Genomic DNA, 18,150 nt, shown 5'->3' on the forward strand with positions numbered 1-18,150 from the left:
GAGCTGCGAAACTTCCTGGGATCTCCTCTGCTCCGGAGCAGTCTACCCAACCCGGTGACGGTCTGTTCCTTGACAGCTGGAAAGAACTTAGCCCAGAAAAGTCTGGCACCTTTTCTGGAAGCCATGCTTTGATAACCCTGCCTTGTTTTTCTGTGATCGTTATACATGTAGACGGTATACTTCGTCTTCAATAGGTGTTGGAAAATTACCATTCCCTAAAATAATCACCCATTTCTGCAAGATTTTCATATTTGTTATCACAAGTTAACCATTTTCATCATGACAGGGTGAACCATATTGTTCATTTAATTTTCTATCCAGCTGTCTTCCTGTCCCTGATTTTGTATGTCTATATTTTCTCATTTTTCTTTAAGAGATTGCCAGATGTTTCGCATTTTAATTAGTCTTTTTTCCCCTCAAAGTTATGAGCTCTTGGACATGTATATCAAATCTGGTTTTATTCTACCTCTGCCATCAATTTTCTTTTTTAAAAATGACTTCCTTCCTCTGGCTTTGTTTGCCTTATATTAACTTCCTGGACTGAATGCTTTCATTTCTTCTTGTTTAATAATAAAAGCTTTTACGGATATAAATCTCTCTTTGAACACAGCTTAATTTTATTTCACTGTGGTCAGATTACTTGGCGTGCACGACTCCTGCCTCTTGAAATTCAGTGAGGTTTTTATATGTGGTCTGATGCATAATCAATTTTTGTGAACACTTTGTGGATCCCAGAAAAGATGTTTTTCTATAGGAAACAAAATCAGAAATATATGATTTCGTTTACCCTTATAATGACATCATCACTCAGGCACCCTCCAGACTTATTTTGTTTTCTCGTTCTTGATCTGTTAAAGAGTGGAGAAGTTTTCTGATAGTAAAAATATTTACTTGGTTGAGTAGAAATACATTCAAAATTTTATATACAGGCATTTCCTTCCATCTTTTCTTTCTCTGTATTTATTCCCTCAGCCCCCTCACAACGAATAAAATAAAATAAAACAAAACAAAATAGTAAAATTAAATTACATTAAATTAAATTAAAAAGTAAAATAAAATAAAATAAAATAATAAAATCGACCATAGGTAGTCCCAGGATTTTCTGTATACCCACTCGCAATTTATTTATGTAAATCAAAGTTATACAGACATATATTTCTACCGTTCCACATTTATGCTGAAATCTTAAAAAAAAATTTTTTTTTAACGTTTTTTATTTTTGAGACAGAGAGAGACAGAGCATGAACGGGGGAGGGGCAGAGAGAGAGGGAGACACAGAACCGGAAACAGGCTCCAGGCTCCGAGCCGTCAGCCCAGAGCCTGACGCGTGGCTCGAACTCACAGACCGCGAGATCGTGACCTGGCTGAAGTCGGACGCTTAACCGACTGAGCCACCCAGGCGCCCCAATGCTGAAATCTTTTAAAACAACTTAGAGACGTCATGATATTACACCCTAAAATACTTTAAGACTCTTCTAAAAAATTAGGAAGTCTTCCTATGGAGCCAATGTGGCGTTCTCACACGTAAACGCTGGTGATTTTTTATTTTATTATCTTCTAGCACTGAGCACACGTGCAAATTTTCCAAACAGTCCAAACCTGCCCTTCTGCCTTCTGTCCCCACCAGCGTGTTTGCTCTACTACATCTGGTTATTTCATCTCCTAAGTCTGTTGTTTTTCCAGCTTTTTGGAGTATTTTTTCAAGTGTTCAGAAAAGCGAAAGGAAGCCCTGCTGATGACGGCAGACCCTCGGCGGGAAGGCGCGGGGGAACCAGGACATGCGGTCGCTACGTGCGGCACCCACACCCCGTGGTGGCGAGGATGGTGTCTTTCCCTCCGCCTCCTTCTCCGCAGTGACCTCGATCAGCGTTTCCAGGCTGGTCCAGCCGGTACCCGTCTTGATGCTACCATGGTGCACGTGTGGCCGGGGTGGCCCCTCAGCCTGGCTCCTGCATCCAGAGCATCCCTCGGTCAGTGCCTGGACGCCTCTGGCCCTCGGTGCGTTAAGATGCTGGAGGCTGTGTGGACGGTCGGCCCGGTGCTGGGAGCGGCAGGTCTGGGGGCCCTGGTCCCTCCAGCTGAGACTATGTCTCAGGAATGGAGCTCTGGGAGTCCGTGGTCATCGTTACCAGAAGCCAGTGCTTCTAGGCCCTTGTAGGGAACAGTTTCTGTGCTACTGGAACGACCTCACTTTCAGGGGGACAGACAGTTGCCCTGTGTAACCACCTAGGCCTGCTTTTCAGGGATAAAGTTTTCTTTATTTCTTCCAGGGCAATTCTCTGCTTGGTCTTCTCTGGAAGTCCTCTTTCTAATTTTTTTTTTTTTAAGTTTTTAAAGTTTATTTTGAGAGAGAGAGAGAGAGGAGAGGGGCAGAGAAGAGAAAGACAGGGAGAGAGAGAATCCCAAGCAGGCTCCACGCTGTCAGCACAGAGCCCGATGTGAGGCTCGAACTCATGAGCTGTGAGATCATGACCTGAGCTGAAATCAGGAGTTGGACATTTAACCAATCGTCTGAGGCACCCGGGAGCCTCTCTATTTTTAAAAATATGTTTGTGTAGGACAATGGTCTCTTCTGATTTCAAAGTCGTCCTCTGTTTTGAGGATGCTTTCTGTCATTTTTAATTTTGTGTTTGTGTTCTTGTCCCCTCTTCCTCCCTGGAAGGGGACAACTCAGGGCTCACCCGTGGCACCGCAACGGCAGGCAAAGGGGTTTTTCCATTGGTTCTACTCTTCTTCTAGCTTGTGCTTTTATCTGGATTCCTTCAATGTAGTTCAATTTTCTGCTGACTCCTTAACTTGGATGTTTATTTCGTTTATTCTTAGTCTTTTATTCCTATTGACCTAGTTTTTGAGACTATGACTATTTCCTGCCTGGGCTGCACGTCATTGATTATAACACATTTTTGTTAATTTTTATTTACAGGCGTAAAATTCGTTTCTCGCGTGCAGTTCTAGGAGCTCTGATGGGTGGGGTCGTGGGTCCACCGCTATGGTCACCCTGATCAGCCCCACTGCCCAAATTCCCTCTGTGCCGCTCCATAGCCTCTCCCAAGACCTTCTCCCGCAACCCCACCTGCTGCCAGCCAGTTCCCATCCCTGTGGTTTAGCCTTTTCTTTTCTTTCCTTTCTTTTTTCTTTTCTTTTCTTTTCTTTTCTTTTCTTTTCTTTTCTTTTCTTTTTTCTTTTCTTTTCCCCTTCCTTTCCCACCCCTCCCCTCCCCTACTTGTAACACCCAGCGCTCATCTCCACAAGTGTCCTCCCTGATGCCCCTTGCCCATTCAGCCCATTCGCCCACCCACAACCCCTCCAGCAACCCACCGTTTGTTCTCTGTATTTAGAAGTGTCTTATGTTTTGTCCCCCTCCCTGTTTTTATATTATTTTTGCTTCCCTTCCCTTGTGTTCATCTGTTTTGTCTCTTAAAGTCCTCATAGGAGTGAAGTCATGTGATATTTGTTTTTTTCTGACTGACTAATTTCACTTAGCATAGTACCCTTTAGTTCCATCCATGTTGTTGCAAATGGCAGGATTTCATTTTTTTGATCACCAAGTAATCCTCCATGGTATATATATACCACATTTTCTTTATCCATTCATCAGTCCGTGGACATTTGGGCTCTTTTCATACTTTGACTATTGATAGTGCTGCTATAAACATTGGGGTGCATATGCCCCTTTGAAACAGCACACCTGTATCCTTTGGATAATTTCCTAGTAGTGCAATTGCTGGGTCATAGGGTAGTTCTATTTTTAATTTTTTGAGGAACCTCCACATTGTTTTCCAGAGTGGCTGCACCAGCTTGCATTCCCACCAACAATGCAAGAGATCCTCTTTCTCTGCATCCTCGCTGACATCTGCTGTTGCCTGACTTGTTAATGTTAGCCATTCTGATAGGTGTGAGGTGGTATCTCATTATAGTTTTGATTTGTATTTCCCTGATGATGAGTGATGTTGAGCACCTTTTCGTGTGTCTGTTGGCCATCTGGATGTCTTCTTTGGAGAAGTGTCTATTCATGTCTTTTGCCCATTTCTTCACTGGATTATTTGTTTTTTGGGTGTTGAGTTTGATAAGTTCTGTATAGATTTTATATACGAACCCTTTATCTGATATGTCATTTGCAAATATCTTCTCCAATTCCTTCAGTTGCCTTTTAGTTTTGCTGATTGTTTCCTTCACTGTGCAGAAGCTTTTTATTTTGATGAGGTCCCAATAGTTCATTTTTGCTTTTGTTTCCCTTGCCTCCGGAGACATGTTGAGTAAGAAATTGCTGCGGCTGAGGTCAGAGGTTTTTGACTGCTTTCTGCTCGAGGATTTTGATGGCTTCCTGTCTTACATTTAGGTCTTTCATCCATTTTGAGTTTATTTTTGTGTATGGTGTAAGAAAGTGGTCCAGGTTCATTCTTCTGCATGTCGCTGTCCAGTTTTGCTAACACCATTTGCTGAAGAGACTGTCTTTATTCAATTGGGTATTCTTTCCAGCTTTGTCAAAGATGAGTTGGCCATATGTTTGTGGGTCCATTTCTGGGTTCTCTCTTCTGTTCCATTGATCTAAGTGTCTGTTTTTGTGCCAGTACCATACTGTCTTGATGATTACAGCTTTGTAATATATCTTGACGTCCAGGATTGTGATGCTTCCAGCTTTGGTTTTCTTTTTCAGGATCGCTTTGACTATTAGGAGTCTTTTCTGGTTCCATACAAATTTTGGGATTGTTTGTTCTAGCTCTGTGAAGAATGTGGGTGTTATTTTGATAGGGATTGCATTGAATGTGTAGATTGCTTTGGGTAGTATCGACATTTAACAATAGTTGTTTTTCCAATCCATGAGCATGGAATCTTTTTCCATTTTTTTGCGTCTTCTTCAATTTCTTTCATAAGCTTTCTGTAGTTTTCAGTGTATAGATTTTTCACCTCTTTGGTTAGGTTTATTCCTAGGTATTTTATGGGGTTTGGTGCAATTGTAAATGGGATCAATTCCTTGATTTCTCTTTCTGTTGCTTTGTTATTGGTGTATAGGAATGAAACTGACTTCTGTGCATTGACTTTACTTCCTGAGACTTTGGTGAATTGATGGGTCAGTTCTAACAGTTTTTTGGTGGACTCTTTAGGGTTTTCCATATGGAATATCATGTCACCTGTGACGAGTGAAAGTTTAACTTCCTCCTGGCTGATTTGAATGACTTTTATTCCTTTGTGTTGTCTGATTGCTGAGGCTAGGACTTTCAGTGGCGAGAGTGGACATCCCTGTTGTGTAGGGGGAAAGCTCTCAGTTTTTCTCCACTGAGGATGATACTAGCAGTGGGTCTTTCTTATATGACTTTTATGATCTTGAGGTTTGATCCTTCTATCCCTGCTTTCTTGGGGGTTTTTATCAAGAAAGGATCCTGTATTTTGTCAAATGCTTTCTCTGCATCTTTTGAGAGGATCATGTGGTTCTTGTCCTTTCTTTTATGAAGGTGCTGTATCACATTGATTGATTTGCAGATATTGAACTAGCCTTGTATCCCAGGTATAAATCTCACTTGATCATGGTGAATAATTCTTTCAATGTATTGTTGGATCTGGTTGGCTAGTATCTTGTTGAGAATTTTTGCCTCCATGTTCATTAGGGAAGTTGGTCTGTAGTTCTCCTCTTTAGTGGGGTCTTTGCCTGGTTTTGGAATCAAGGTAATGCTGGCTTCATGGAAGGAGTTTGGAAGTTTTCCTTCCATTTCTATTTTTTTTGGAACAGCTTCAACAGAATAGTTGTTAACTCTTCTTTAAATGTTTGGTAGAATTCCCCTGGAAAGCCATCCAACCCTGGACTCTTGTTTTTTGGGAGATTTTTGATTACTAATTCAATTTCTTTATTGGTTATGGGTCTGTTCAAATTTTCTATTTCTTCTTGTTTCAGTTTTGGTGGTTTATATATTTCTAGGAATTTGTTCATTTCTTCCAGATTGCTCAATTTATTGGCATAAATAATTGCTCATAATATTCTTTTATTATTGTTTGTATTTCTGCAGTGTTGGTTGTGATTTCTCCTCTTTCATTCTTGATTTTATTTATTTGGGTCCTTTCCTTTTTATTTTTGATCAAACTGGCTAGGGGTTTATCAATTTTGTTAATTCTTTCAAAGAACCAGCTCCTGATTTCATTAATCTGTTCTACTGTTTTTTTTGGTTTTGATAGCATTGATTTCTGCTCTAATCTTTATTATTTCCTGTCTTCTGTTGGTTTTGGGTTTTATTTGCTGTTTTTTTTCCAGCTTTTTAAAGTGTAAGTTTAGGTTGTATATCTATTACCTTTCGTCCCTCTTTAGGAAAGTGTGGATTGTTGTATACTTCCCTCTTATGACCGTCTTTGCTGCATCCCAGAGGTTTTGAGCTGTGGTGTTATTTTCAATGGCTTCCATGTACTTTTTAACTTCCTCTTTAACTTCCTGGTTAACCCTTTCATTCTATAGTATGATGTTCTTTAGTCTCCAAGCATTTTTTGTCTTTCCGAAGTTTTTCTTGTGGTTGATTTCAATTTTCACAGTGTTGTGGTCTGAAAATATGCATGGGTGTGATCTCAATCTTGTTGTACTTGTTGAAGGCCAATTTATGTCCCAGTATGTGATCTATTCTGGAGAATGTTCCATGTGCACTTGAGAAGAATGTGTATTCTGCTGCTTTGGGATGAAATGTTATGAATATATCTGTTAAGTCCATCCAGTGCAGTGTGTCATTCAAAGCCATTGTTTCCTTGCTGATTTTCTGCTTAGATTATCTGGCCATTGCTGTAAGTGGGGTATTGAAGTCCTAGTATCATGGTATTATTGTCAGTGAGTTTCTCTATGTTTGTGGTTAATTGATTTATATATTTGGGTGTTCACATTGGGGGAATAAATGTTTACAATTGTCAGATTTTCTTGGTGGATAAACCTTAGTTACGATATAATGTCCTTCTTCGTCTCTTGTTACAGTGTTTATTTTAAAATCTAGATTGTCTGATATAAGTATGACTATTCTGGCTTTCTTTTGGTGACCATTAGCATGATAGGTGGTTCTCCATCCCCTTTCAATCTGAAGGTGTCTTTAGGTCTAAAATGTATCTCCTGTAAACAGTATATAGATGGATCTTGTTTTCTTATCCATTTTGTTACCCCATGTCTTTTGATTGGCGTATTTAGTCCATTGACATTTAGAGTGAGTACTGAAAGATATGAACTTATTGGCATTGTGTTGCCTATGGAGTTGGAGTTTCGGGTGGTGTTCTCTGGTTCTTTCTAGTCTTTGTTGCTTTTGCTCTTTTTTGTTTTGTTTTTTCTTTTCTCCCCTCAGAGAGTCCCCCTTAAAATGTCTTGCAGGGCTGGTTTAGTGGTCACAAACTCTTTTAGTTTTGGTTTGTCTGCAAAACATTTTATCTCTCCTATTTTGAATGATAGCCTTGCTGGATAAAGAATTCTCGGCTGCATATTTTTCCATTTCAGCACATTGAATATATCCTGCCACTCTTTTCTGGTCTGCCACTTTTCTGTGGATAGGTCTGCTGTGAACCTCATCTGTCTTCCCTTGTGGGTTAAGGACTTTTTTCCCTTGCTGTTTCATAATTATTTTCTTGTCTGTGTATTTTGTGAATTTGACTATGATATGCCTTGTTGATGTTTGGTTTTGTTGAATCTAATGGGGGTTCTCTGTGCTTCCTGGATTTTGTTGTCTGTGTCTTTCCCCAGGTTAGAAAAGTTTTCTGATATTATTTGCTCACATAAACCTTCTACCGCTTTTTCTCTCTCTTCATCTTCTGGGATCCCTATGATTCGGATGTTATTCCTTTTTAATGAGTCACTGAGTTCTCTAATTCTTATAATGTGCTGTCTTGTCGTAGTTTCCCTCTTTTTCTTTTACCTCTGCAGAAAAGGATTTTATGCTTTTTTCAACCACAGCTTCTTATTATCGTGATTCTAAATTCAGACATCTTGCTTATATCTGTGTTGCTTAAGTCTCTGGCTGTCATTTCTTCCTGTTCTTTCTTTTAGGGTGGATTCCTTCATTCCAACATTTTGGAGGAAGAAAAAGAATTAATAAAATTAAAAATAAAATGAAAAAAATTAAAAACAACAGAAAAAATCAAATGAAGGAAGCTAGATCCTAGGTGTGTTTCGGTCTGGTTGTTGAAATAAGCTTGATAGAAAAGAGAAAAAAGGGAAAGAAAATAAAAGAAATAGAGTAAGAAAAGTTTTAAAAATTTAAAAATGCATACAATGAAATAGAATAAAATGAAATGAAGAAGGTAAAATAGCATAAAAATTTATAAAAAAATACAGTAGAAAAAAATTAAAGAAAAATCTTTTTCATAAAAATGGAAAATAAAAACAAGTTTTCCTCTCTCTGTATCCAAGAATAAGAAAAGAAAAAGAAAAAAAGTAAATAGATGGACCAGTGAGCAAAATGAAATACAATTGAAATTACATCCAGTTTCCCCTAGAAGTCAAACTATGAAGCACTTTATGTCCATACAGTAAGCGGGTGGAGATACTTGTGGTCCTCTAGTGCTTGGTTGGCACAGTTGGATGGGGCTTGGTGTCACAGCTCCATTCTCCACTAGGTGGCGCTGCTTAGCTTACTGGGGCAGATTGGTATGGCACATGTCTACGTTTATGCACATGTGTGGGAGAGGCAAAAATGGTGTCACCCAGCTTCCCAGTCTCTAGTATCAGAACTCTGTGCTCTCACTGACCAGCCATCAGGCCCCCCTCCTTTGTCTCCATCTTCCGTCCACTCCCTGCTTCTGTACTGTCTGCGACCAGGCCATCAGCCAGACAGGTGGCACCTCCCTCCTGAATTTTATCTCAGACGGGGCTGTGTTTCCAAACCCCTTGCTTCTGAGGGCCCTGCAGCTTGGACCCACTCGGATCCTCTGAGGGAGTGTCTTGCCACGCAATGACCAGGTACAGGTCCACCCCCAGGAATGCTTGTGCAACCACGCTGCTGCAGATACCCAGAGACTGCAGCCAGGTACCAGCCCACCCCTGAAAAAGTGCATGTGATTGTGCAACGCAATGGTTCAGGGACTATGGTGAAACACAGCACACGTGTGGTGCCAGCCTTCACTGCACCCTAGTGTCCTTGTGCCAGCACTGGCAAATGTTGCTGTTCTCTGGGGCCCACTGGGACCTTCTCCCCAGGGGAGGCCACACAGCCTCTACCAAATGTCCTCCCAGCAGGGGAGCTGCCTCTCCCTGTGTGGCCCAAGGACCCCTCAGGCCTCACTGTCTGCTCCTGGGGATTCGCCTTTCCCATGAGAGTACCGCCAGGTATTGAGCTGCAGAGTTTCCGACTGTGCTCCCCCTGATTATAGAGTCTTAATGGTATTGAAGCCCTCTCCTTTCTCCCTTTCTTGTTCAGTACTTTGAGGGTGTTTCCAGTCTTTCTCTTTCTCTACAGCTACTTTCAGGGGGAGTGATTTTCCTAAATTCTCCCCGCTGTCTCTGTCCTCTCTCCACAAGCAAAAACAGCTCCCTGCCCTCTTTGGCTTCTCTCTCCCCCAGTCCGCCTCTCCGCGCTGCGTACCTGCCGAGTTCTGTGGCTCAAGTTATGGAGATTGTCGAGTTAATCCTCAGATCAATTTTCTAGGTGTGCAAGGTGGTTTGGTGCTGCTCTAGCTGCCTTTCAGGGGTGAGAGAAACGGAGAACTTCCATGCGGCTCCACCATCTTGGCCCCTCCTCTGAGGTTCTTTACGTTTGATGCGGAGCATCTTCCTTGCACAGATGTAACATAGTTTGTGCAGCCACTGACCACACATATTGAGGAATATCTGGGTTGTTTCCAATGATTGCCAATTTTATTTTATTTTTTAATGTTTATTTTATTTATGGAGAGAGAGAGGCAGAGAGTGGGGGAGGGGTAGAGAGAGAGGGCAAGAGAGAACCCCAAGCAGGTTCTAGTCCCTCATCCATTGGGCTTTGTGCTGGCAACATGAGGCCTGCTTGGGATTCTTTCTCGCCCTCTCTCTCTCTCTCTGCCTGTCCCCCACTCACACTTGCGTGCATACTCTATCTGTCTCTCTCTCTCTCTCAAAATAAGTAAACACTTAAAAAAATAAAAGTGTGATCCTAATTTTCCTAACATTTGAACATTTTCGAAGGATCTTTCTGTTCTTGCTTTATCATTATGTTTGCAAGGGAAATGACTTTTCCTTATTTAAATCCTTTTAATTTTGTTTAGGTTTGTTTTGTGGCCCAGAATATGGTTTGTTTTGATGTGTATCTATGTGCACTTGAACAAAAATATGCAGTTTGCCTGTTGACCGTGGAGTGTGGAACGTCCCTGAGGTAAGATTGTCAGGTGGGGGTTGTGGGTCTTTCATTTCCTCGCAGATTTTCGCTCCACTTGTTTGATCAGTCATTGTGAGAGGACCGCTGACATCATCATCATCACTTGTGGATTTGCCTATTTTTTTCAGTTTTTGCTTCATTATCTTGGAACTTTGTTGTTAGATGCGTACACATTTAGGATTATTATTTACTTTTGATTAATTGACTTTATAACAATGCAGTGTCTTTCCGTATTCTTAGTAATTTTCCTTTATCTGAAGCCTACTTTTTTTGCTATTACTGTAGCCACTTTAGGTTTTTCAATTAGTATTTACTTGGCACACTGTTATACTGTCTGCTTACTTCTAATTTACCTGTATGATTATGTTTGAAGTAGATTTCTTATAGATAGCACACAATTATTTTTTAATAAAATTCAGTCTGTCAATTTCTTTTCATTAGTGCTATTTTAGGCCATTTCTATTTAATGTAATTATTGAAATAATTGGATTTAGGTTATTGCTCAAATGGTGCTGGCTTTGACATTTGGGAACCTCTTAAAATTGGCTTCTTCTTTTTTGTGTGTGACATAACTCCACCACTTTGGGGGCACCTCCTTCCTTTCTGGTACCACAAGATGTTCCAGGCTCATGTTATATTTTCCCTGCCCCCACTTTGGAAGAGCTATTTTTCTAAAGAGCTCTAGTTATCACTGGAAGATGATGTTTAGGAACCAAGTTGTGTGCCGTGCTCATTGCTACTTTAGTATCATTCATTGTTTCTAGGACTCCTTCATGGACAGATCAAAAAATGTGTATAGGCATGCAAATGCGCACATACATATCTTTACCTATTTCAATATCTATCTGTGTATGTGTGCATGTTCCTTAGTTCGTGCTTTTGGTTCCAATCCAACATGCCGGGGTTCATTTTGGGATTCCGCTTTCTTCATTTGTAACTTATTACTCTGATAATGAGAGTCTCAGCTGTCCATTCCCTAAAAATATTTACTTAGTTTTTCAGTCTTGGAACACATAAAAACCAATTTCAGAACTTCCATGACACATCCCAGTGAAAAACAACTTTACGAACTAGAGTACAATATTTGTATACCATCCTATTCGTCTTAATCTTAATGTCCCTAAATTTTTATTAATATATTTTCACAGCCAACACTCCGGTGTTTATCAGTCATCCATCTACTATGGATTTGCTCCACTGAGGTATGTTTTCCTGTTACTGCAGCCCAGTCATGTTATTGGGTGGAGAACTTATTTTTGGATAGTATGAAATACACTTTTGCTAGAAATAATGAACTAACATGGTACAGGTTCCAGAAGGCAGTGCTCCAGTGGCCCGTCCAAAGTCGGCACCTTCCTCGGCCAGCTTCACATTCCACAAGGAAAGTGCTAGCCAAAAGCCATTTTTTGCCTAACTGGAAGCAATTGAACAAATATAAGTACAGTGGGAGGGAAAGGATCAAAATGATCCCAGACACCTTAGAAAGATGCTTTGTGTGATGGGAACATCCCTCCCCAGTAAGCGTGCATGGCAGAGAGGGGGGAGTGGAAATTGCTTAATTTCCTTGTGAGGGATCAAGTTATTGTAACTCTGTCCTCATTTCACTTTTGATTCTTAGAAATTACACCTCTGGTCTGGCAGACCTTGAGATTTCTGTGCCCCATTTCTTTTGAAATAGTTTGTTTGTTTGCATTTAAGAGAATTTGAAGAGAAATTTGAGGGAAGTTTCTTCTATAAAAACTAGCTTTGGTCATAACAGTCATGGAGCCACCATCATACTCTGATGCTAGAAAGTTTCTGTTCAGTTTCTAATGTGTGACCTTCCGGAGACTCTCGACTACATAGAGCCCCACATTTTCAAACTCTTTTTGGAAGAGGAAAACTATTTTGCTACTGTATTTTTGGGACTTTTGGAGCTATGCCATTTGGTGTGAATGGTGTCAGTCTACATTGTTGAAGTCATCTACCAGTTATTACTGGTTTTGTCAGATTTCAGTGACTAATTAAATATTTAAGAATGAGGGCTTTTAACATTCATATCAGCACTTAATATTGAAAACTTGATGGTTTTTTGCTTTAGAGGGGTTTTCTATGAAATTAGAATGTATTTCTCCCCTATGCACAGGTAATGGGTAATTCCATCATCTCAATATCTCTGCACCATCCATGTACGTGTGTAACTGAAAGACACATGAGTGTGACTTTTCATTGGCTACTCTGTCTTAAGACAAAACCAGAACTCAGTGCAGACGAGTAACGTATAGGCCTGTGGAATCACTACCTTCTCCACCTGAAACTAATACAACGTTGTCCGTCGTCAAACATTTTTAAAAGATGATAGCTATATGGAATGCGATTTAAGTAAACACCAATGCAAATTGGATGAATTTCATAATTATTCTTAATGATTGTTATAATGTATGACTTACGCTAACCTGAAATTTATTTGTAACCTTGAGAAGAATATATTTTTTTAATGTGTCATTTTAATATGTCCTCAGACCATGTTATTCTGTAAATGTTCAAAGTTGAAAGAATTCTACCAGGAACACCTGTATGCCCAACCCCTAGATTCAACCATTAACATTTCAATGCCTGTCTTATCCCACCTCTATTGATCTATCTATCCATCAATATTTATTCTTTTTAATGAGCTCTTAACTTGGAGTCAGACTTTATCTTGAATGACCCTTGGACTTTGGGTAGACCTCATGCTAATATCCCTTGGATAATATTTGTCTTCAGCTTCCGACAGTTTTAATCTGCCTCTGTTTACCTTGTTGGAGCTGTTGGCACCAGTTGAAAAGTGACTTTACCATGTGTGTCTTAGTTTTCTGTCTCTTCTCTTGTCAGAGAGGCCTCCCTGGAGGCACGTCGCAAGCAGTGTCCTGCTTCTCCGCGTCCATTTGCTTTGTTTTGTTTCAGCACTTAGCATCGCGTGGTATTGTTATGTAACTCTGTGCACCCAGACTGGAAACACACAAAAGGAAATTTTCGTTTTCATTTACACCCGATGAGTGCTCAGGTCTGTGCTGGCTGCAGAGTGTTCAAATCTGTAAACGTGAAGGGCTGTTCCTCTGACCTCTGGTCTCTGCTCTGAACCACTGTTCTGTAACAATGAAGTTTTAAAACATGCTTCTGTCCCAAACAGTGTTAAGGTGTCAGCATCTACTGCAGAAGAAACCTCACAATTATTAATCACTAAGCATCCATTCCTTTCTCCGAAAGGTGATTTATAGTGCTTCTATCGAATTGCTGAAGGGCATAGGACTGTCTGCAAAATCTCCCCGACAGCGGCTTCTCCAGCCTAGCAACCCAAGCTAAATCTTTTCTCACTTTGTATTTTATTAATTGGCTTTCCAGTGCAATTTCTCTTTGTGCCTCAGAGATTGTTTCATTACAAATTAACTCTCAAGTCATTTGTATGTATATGTTTGTTCTTTCCCTGAACATAGCCTTTGCCTACATAAGGTGGCCCATTATACCTCCAAGCTTCTTTTTCCTTGTGAATTAAATAGCAGGACATCACTAATAAAAGGGAAAATCTTACTCAACTAATTTAAGGGTCATCATCCTTCAGGAGAGGAGCAAGCCTCTTTCCTGTCCCATTCACAGAATATAGGTACGCAAGGTGGTCACACACGGCAGTTCCTGGCAATGGCTGCAGGGGGAGGCAATCCTTCCTTCTTTCTTTTAAGTAGGCTTCATGCCCAGTGTCGAGCCCAACACAGGGTTTAAACTCATGACCCTGAGATCAAGACCAGAGCTGAGATCAAGAGTTGGACACTTAACCGACTGAGCCACCTGGGTATCCCCCTGGGAATCTAAAAAAGAAATGTTCTCTGGCTATGATGGTAGAGCTATAGGGTCATACCTCATTCTCTGCTGAAATATGATGGATCAGTCAGAGTAGGACATGGGGTTTGACCCAGCAGATGTTCAATTTCTTACTTTTTACTGTATAATATTCTAAAGCAGCAGCTTTAACTTTTTTTTTTTTTTTTTTTTTTTTTTTTTTTTGCCAACCATGAAAGAAGCTTGAAAGGCTGCAGGATCTACTCTCTTTTAAGACGATAGCTAAAGATTCTATTTAAAAGTTCTAATTGTTTGGAAAATTATGATTTCTGGTGTCCAGTGAATATTGACTTTTTAAAATAAAAGTGGTACATCACTTTAAAAAATGGACCCAGTGGGATCTAAGTATCCTAGTACTCTGATTGCTCCATCCTCCATTTAAAAGGCATATGAACAAGTTCTTTTACGATAGAATGATTTCTACTGTTCTCTTTATTTGCTGTTTCCCACAGATTTTATGTTCATGTAATATATTTTACTGTCCAACCTATATAATTCTTCTCAAAAACCGTCTATAAAGTCTTGGGGCACCTGGGTGGCTCAGTCAGTTAAGTGTCCGTCTCTAGATTTTGGCTCAGATCATGATCTCACGGTTCCTGGGATTGAGCCCTGCATCAGGCTGTGCACTGACAGTGTGGAGGCTGCTTGGGATTCTCTCTCTCCCTTTCCCTCTGCCTCTCCTCTGCTCACATGCTCTCTCTCCCTCTCTCAAAATAAATAAATAAACTTAAAAAAAAAACCTGTATATGAAATCTTATAAAACTCTACTCATTTCTAATGACCAGAGTGCTCTATGTTTTCTTCTGAATTGAGTCATGACAATTATTAACTGAAGAAATTGATCAAAACAACAAACATATTATAAAATTGTATGTATCGTGATTAAACATAAGAAAGTAAGGTTTTATAGGAAATGTATCTGTTGATGTAGATAGGGCTTTTGTGCCAATTAGCATACATGACCACAGATGACTCCTCTTTATGAAAAGAATGAGACAAGGCTTATTATCATTTCAATTCCTGATTTTTTTAAAAAAATTTTTTGATGTTTTTATTTATTTTTGAGACAGAGAGAAAGCACAAATTGGGGAGGGGCAGAGACAGAGGGAGACAGGAACCAAAGCGGGCTCTGCGCTGTCAGCAGAGAGCCTGATGTGGGGCTCGAACTCATGAGCAGTGAGATCATGACCTAAGCTGATGTCAGGTGCTTAGCTGACTGAGCCTGCCAGGCTAAAAAAATTTATTTTTATAGTTTTAAGTAATAAAATATCTTGTTCAAATAAATTAGTGCTTGGAATTGGAAGGAGTTTCATTATAGCAATGGCATTAGATTATTTAGACTTCTTTACGGTTGTATGAAAAATATTACCTAGAGATCTGTCATTACTCTTTTGCTTTGGGGCGTTCATTTTTTAAAAACTCGAAATACCAGAAGATTTTAGTGGGGCTCCTGGGTGGCTCAGTTGGTTAAGCATCTGACTTTTTTTTTTATTAAAAAATTTTTTTAATGTTTATTTATTTTTGAGAGGGAGAGACAGAGTGTGAGTGGGGTGGAGTGGGAAGCAGAGAGAGAGAGGGAGAGACAGAATCTGAAACAGGCTCCAGTCTCCAAGCTGTCAGCACAGAGCCTGATGTGGGGCTAGAACTCGGGACCAGAAAGATCACGACCTAGGCCAAAGTCGGACGCCCAACTGACTGAGCGCCCCACATCTGACTTTTGATTTTGGCTTAGGTCATGATCTCACGGTTTGGGAGTTCGAGACCCATGCCAGGCTGCACGCTGACAGCACGGTGCCTGCTTGGGATTCTCTCTCTCCCTCTCTCTCTCTGCCCCTCCCTTCTTTTGCACATTCCCTCTCTCTCAAAATAAATAAATAAACTTAAAAAACACCAGAAGGTTTTAGGGATAGAGAAATATTGTTAATTTCAATACACTTTTACCACTGCAGGATGTTTTTCACAAAATGGGATTATTTTGTCATACATTTAAAAAATATTTTCATCAGAACCTTGGAGGAGCAGACACAAGCCGAGGTGTGGGTGAATGAAGTTATTCCCTGCATTCCTTGTTACCAAAACTGAGTAAAAGGCAGAGGGCGTGTTTGACGGCAGATTAATATTGGCTCCTCTTGTCACGGGCAGAGGGAGCATTCTCAGCCCACCATGGGCTGACTTCAGTATTTCTTACCCCCGTTTTTGTTGGGTCCTCTGGGTAGGCTCCCACATGCGAGCAAAAATCAGACAAAACTTTAGGAGATGGAAGATATTATGCCATTTAAACCAAAGTTGTTATTATCACATTCAGCCCTACAAGAGATCAAAATTCAGATGCCTCACCATGGCCCCCAAATACCCTGCCTCTAAGCTTATGTTGTGTTCTTAGGTGAAATGAGATGTATCAGACAGGTGAGCGCAATAAGGTGGCGGAAGCTGATGTTTTCCTTCTCTTCCCTTGGTTTGGTAAGAGGAAGGCTTTATGCCCTGTGAAAATGTACTTGCCTGGGGTTCAGAAAGGGAGAAAGGAGAAACCTTCTTCTGGGAAGGATAGTCGTGAAACAGAGTGGAGAAGAAACGGGCCATTGGCAGGTGCAAGTTTGGGGAAAGAGCACCCACAGAAAAGGGTGTCTGGAGACTTAAAACAAGTTGTGCCCCAAGCACCTTGTGGAAATGCATATGGCAGCGTGCAGACCACTGTTTCATTATTTTTATTTTTTTTCTTCTTTTTAAAAACTTATTCTCAAGTTAGCTAACATACAGTGTAGTCTTGGCTTCAGGAGTAGATTCCATGACTCATTGCTTACATACAACACCCAGTGCTCATCCCAACAAGTGCCCTCCTCAATGCCCATCACCCACTTACCCCTCTCCCCCACCACACCATTAAGCCTCAGTTTGTTCTCTGTATTTAAGAGTCTCTTATGGTTTGCTTCCCTCTCTGTTTTAAAAATTTTTTTTTCAACATTTATTTATCTTTTTTGGGACAGAGAGAGACAGAGCATGAACGGGGGAGGGGCAGAGAGAGAGGGAGACACAGAATCGGAAACAGGCTCCAGGCTCCGAGCCATCAGCCCAGAGCCTGACGCGGGGCTCGAACTCACGGACCGCGAGATCGTGACCTGGCTGAAGTCGGACGCTTAACCGACTGCGCCACCCAGGCGCCCCTCCCTCTCTATTTTTATCTTATTTTTACTTCCCTTACCCTATGGTCATCTGTTAAATTTCTCAAATTCCACATATGAGTGAAATCATATATCTGCCTTTCTCTGACTGACTTATTTGCTTAGCATAATACCTCCCAGTTCCATCCATGTTGTTGCAAATGGCCAGATTTCATTCTTTTTGATCACCAGGTAGTATTCCATTGTGTATATATAAACCACATCTTCTTTATCCATTCATCATCAGTTGATGGACATTTGGGCTCTTTCCATAATTTGGCTATTGTTGATAGTGCTGCTATAAACATTGGGGTACATGTGCTTCTTTGAATAAGCACTCCTGTATCCTTGGGAAAATGCCTAGTAGTGCAATTTCTGGGTTTTAGGGTAATTCTATTTTTAATTTTTTGAGGAAACTCCACACTGTTTTCCAGAGAGGCTGCACCACTTTGCATTCCCATCAACAGTTCAAGAGCGTTCCCTTTCTCTACATCCTCACCAACATGTGTTGTTTCCGGAGTTGTTAATTTTAGCTACTCTGACTGGTGTGAGGAGGTATCTCAATGTGGTTTTGATTTGTATTTCCCTGATGACGAGTGACTTTGAGCATCTTTTCATGTGTCAGTTGGCCATCTGGATGTCTTCTTTGGAAAAGTATCTTTTCATAACTTCTGCCCATTTCTTAACTGGGTGATTTGCTTTTCAGGTGTTGAGTTTGGTAAGTTCTTTATAGATTTTGGATACTAATTATTTATCCATATGTCATTTGCAAATCTCTTCTCCCATTCTGTCGTTCGCCTTTTAGTTTTGCTGATTGTTTCCTTCCCTGTGCAGAAACTTTT

Source organism: Herpailurus yagouaroundi, unplaced genomic scaffold (assembly GCF_014898765.1).
Source record: "Herpailurus yagouaroundi ecotype Mexico unplaced genomic scaffold, PumYag 164, whole genome shotgun sequence".
NCBI classification, from domain to species: Eukaryota; Metazoa; Chordata; class Mammalia; order Carnivora; family Felidae; genus Herpailurus; species Herpailurus yagouaroundi.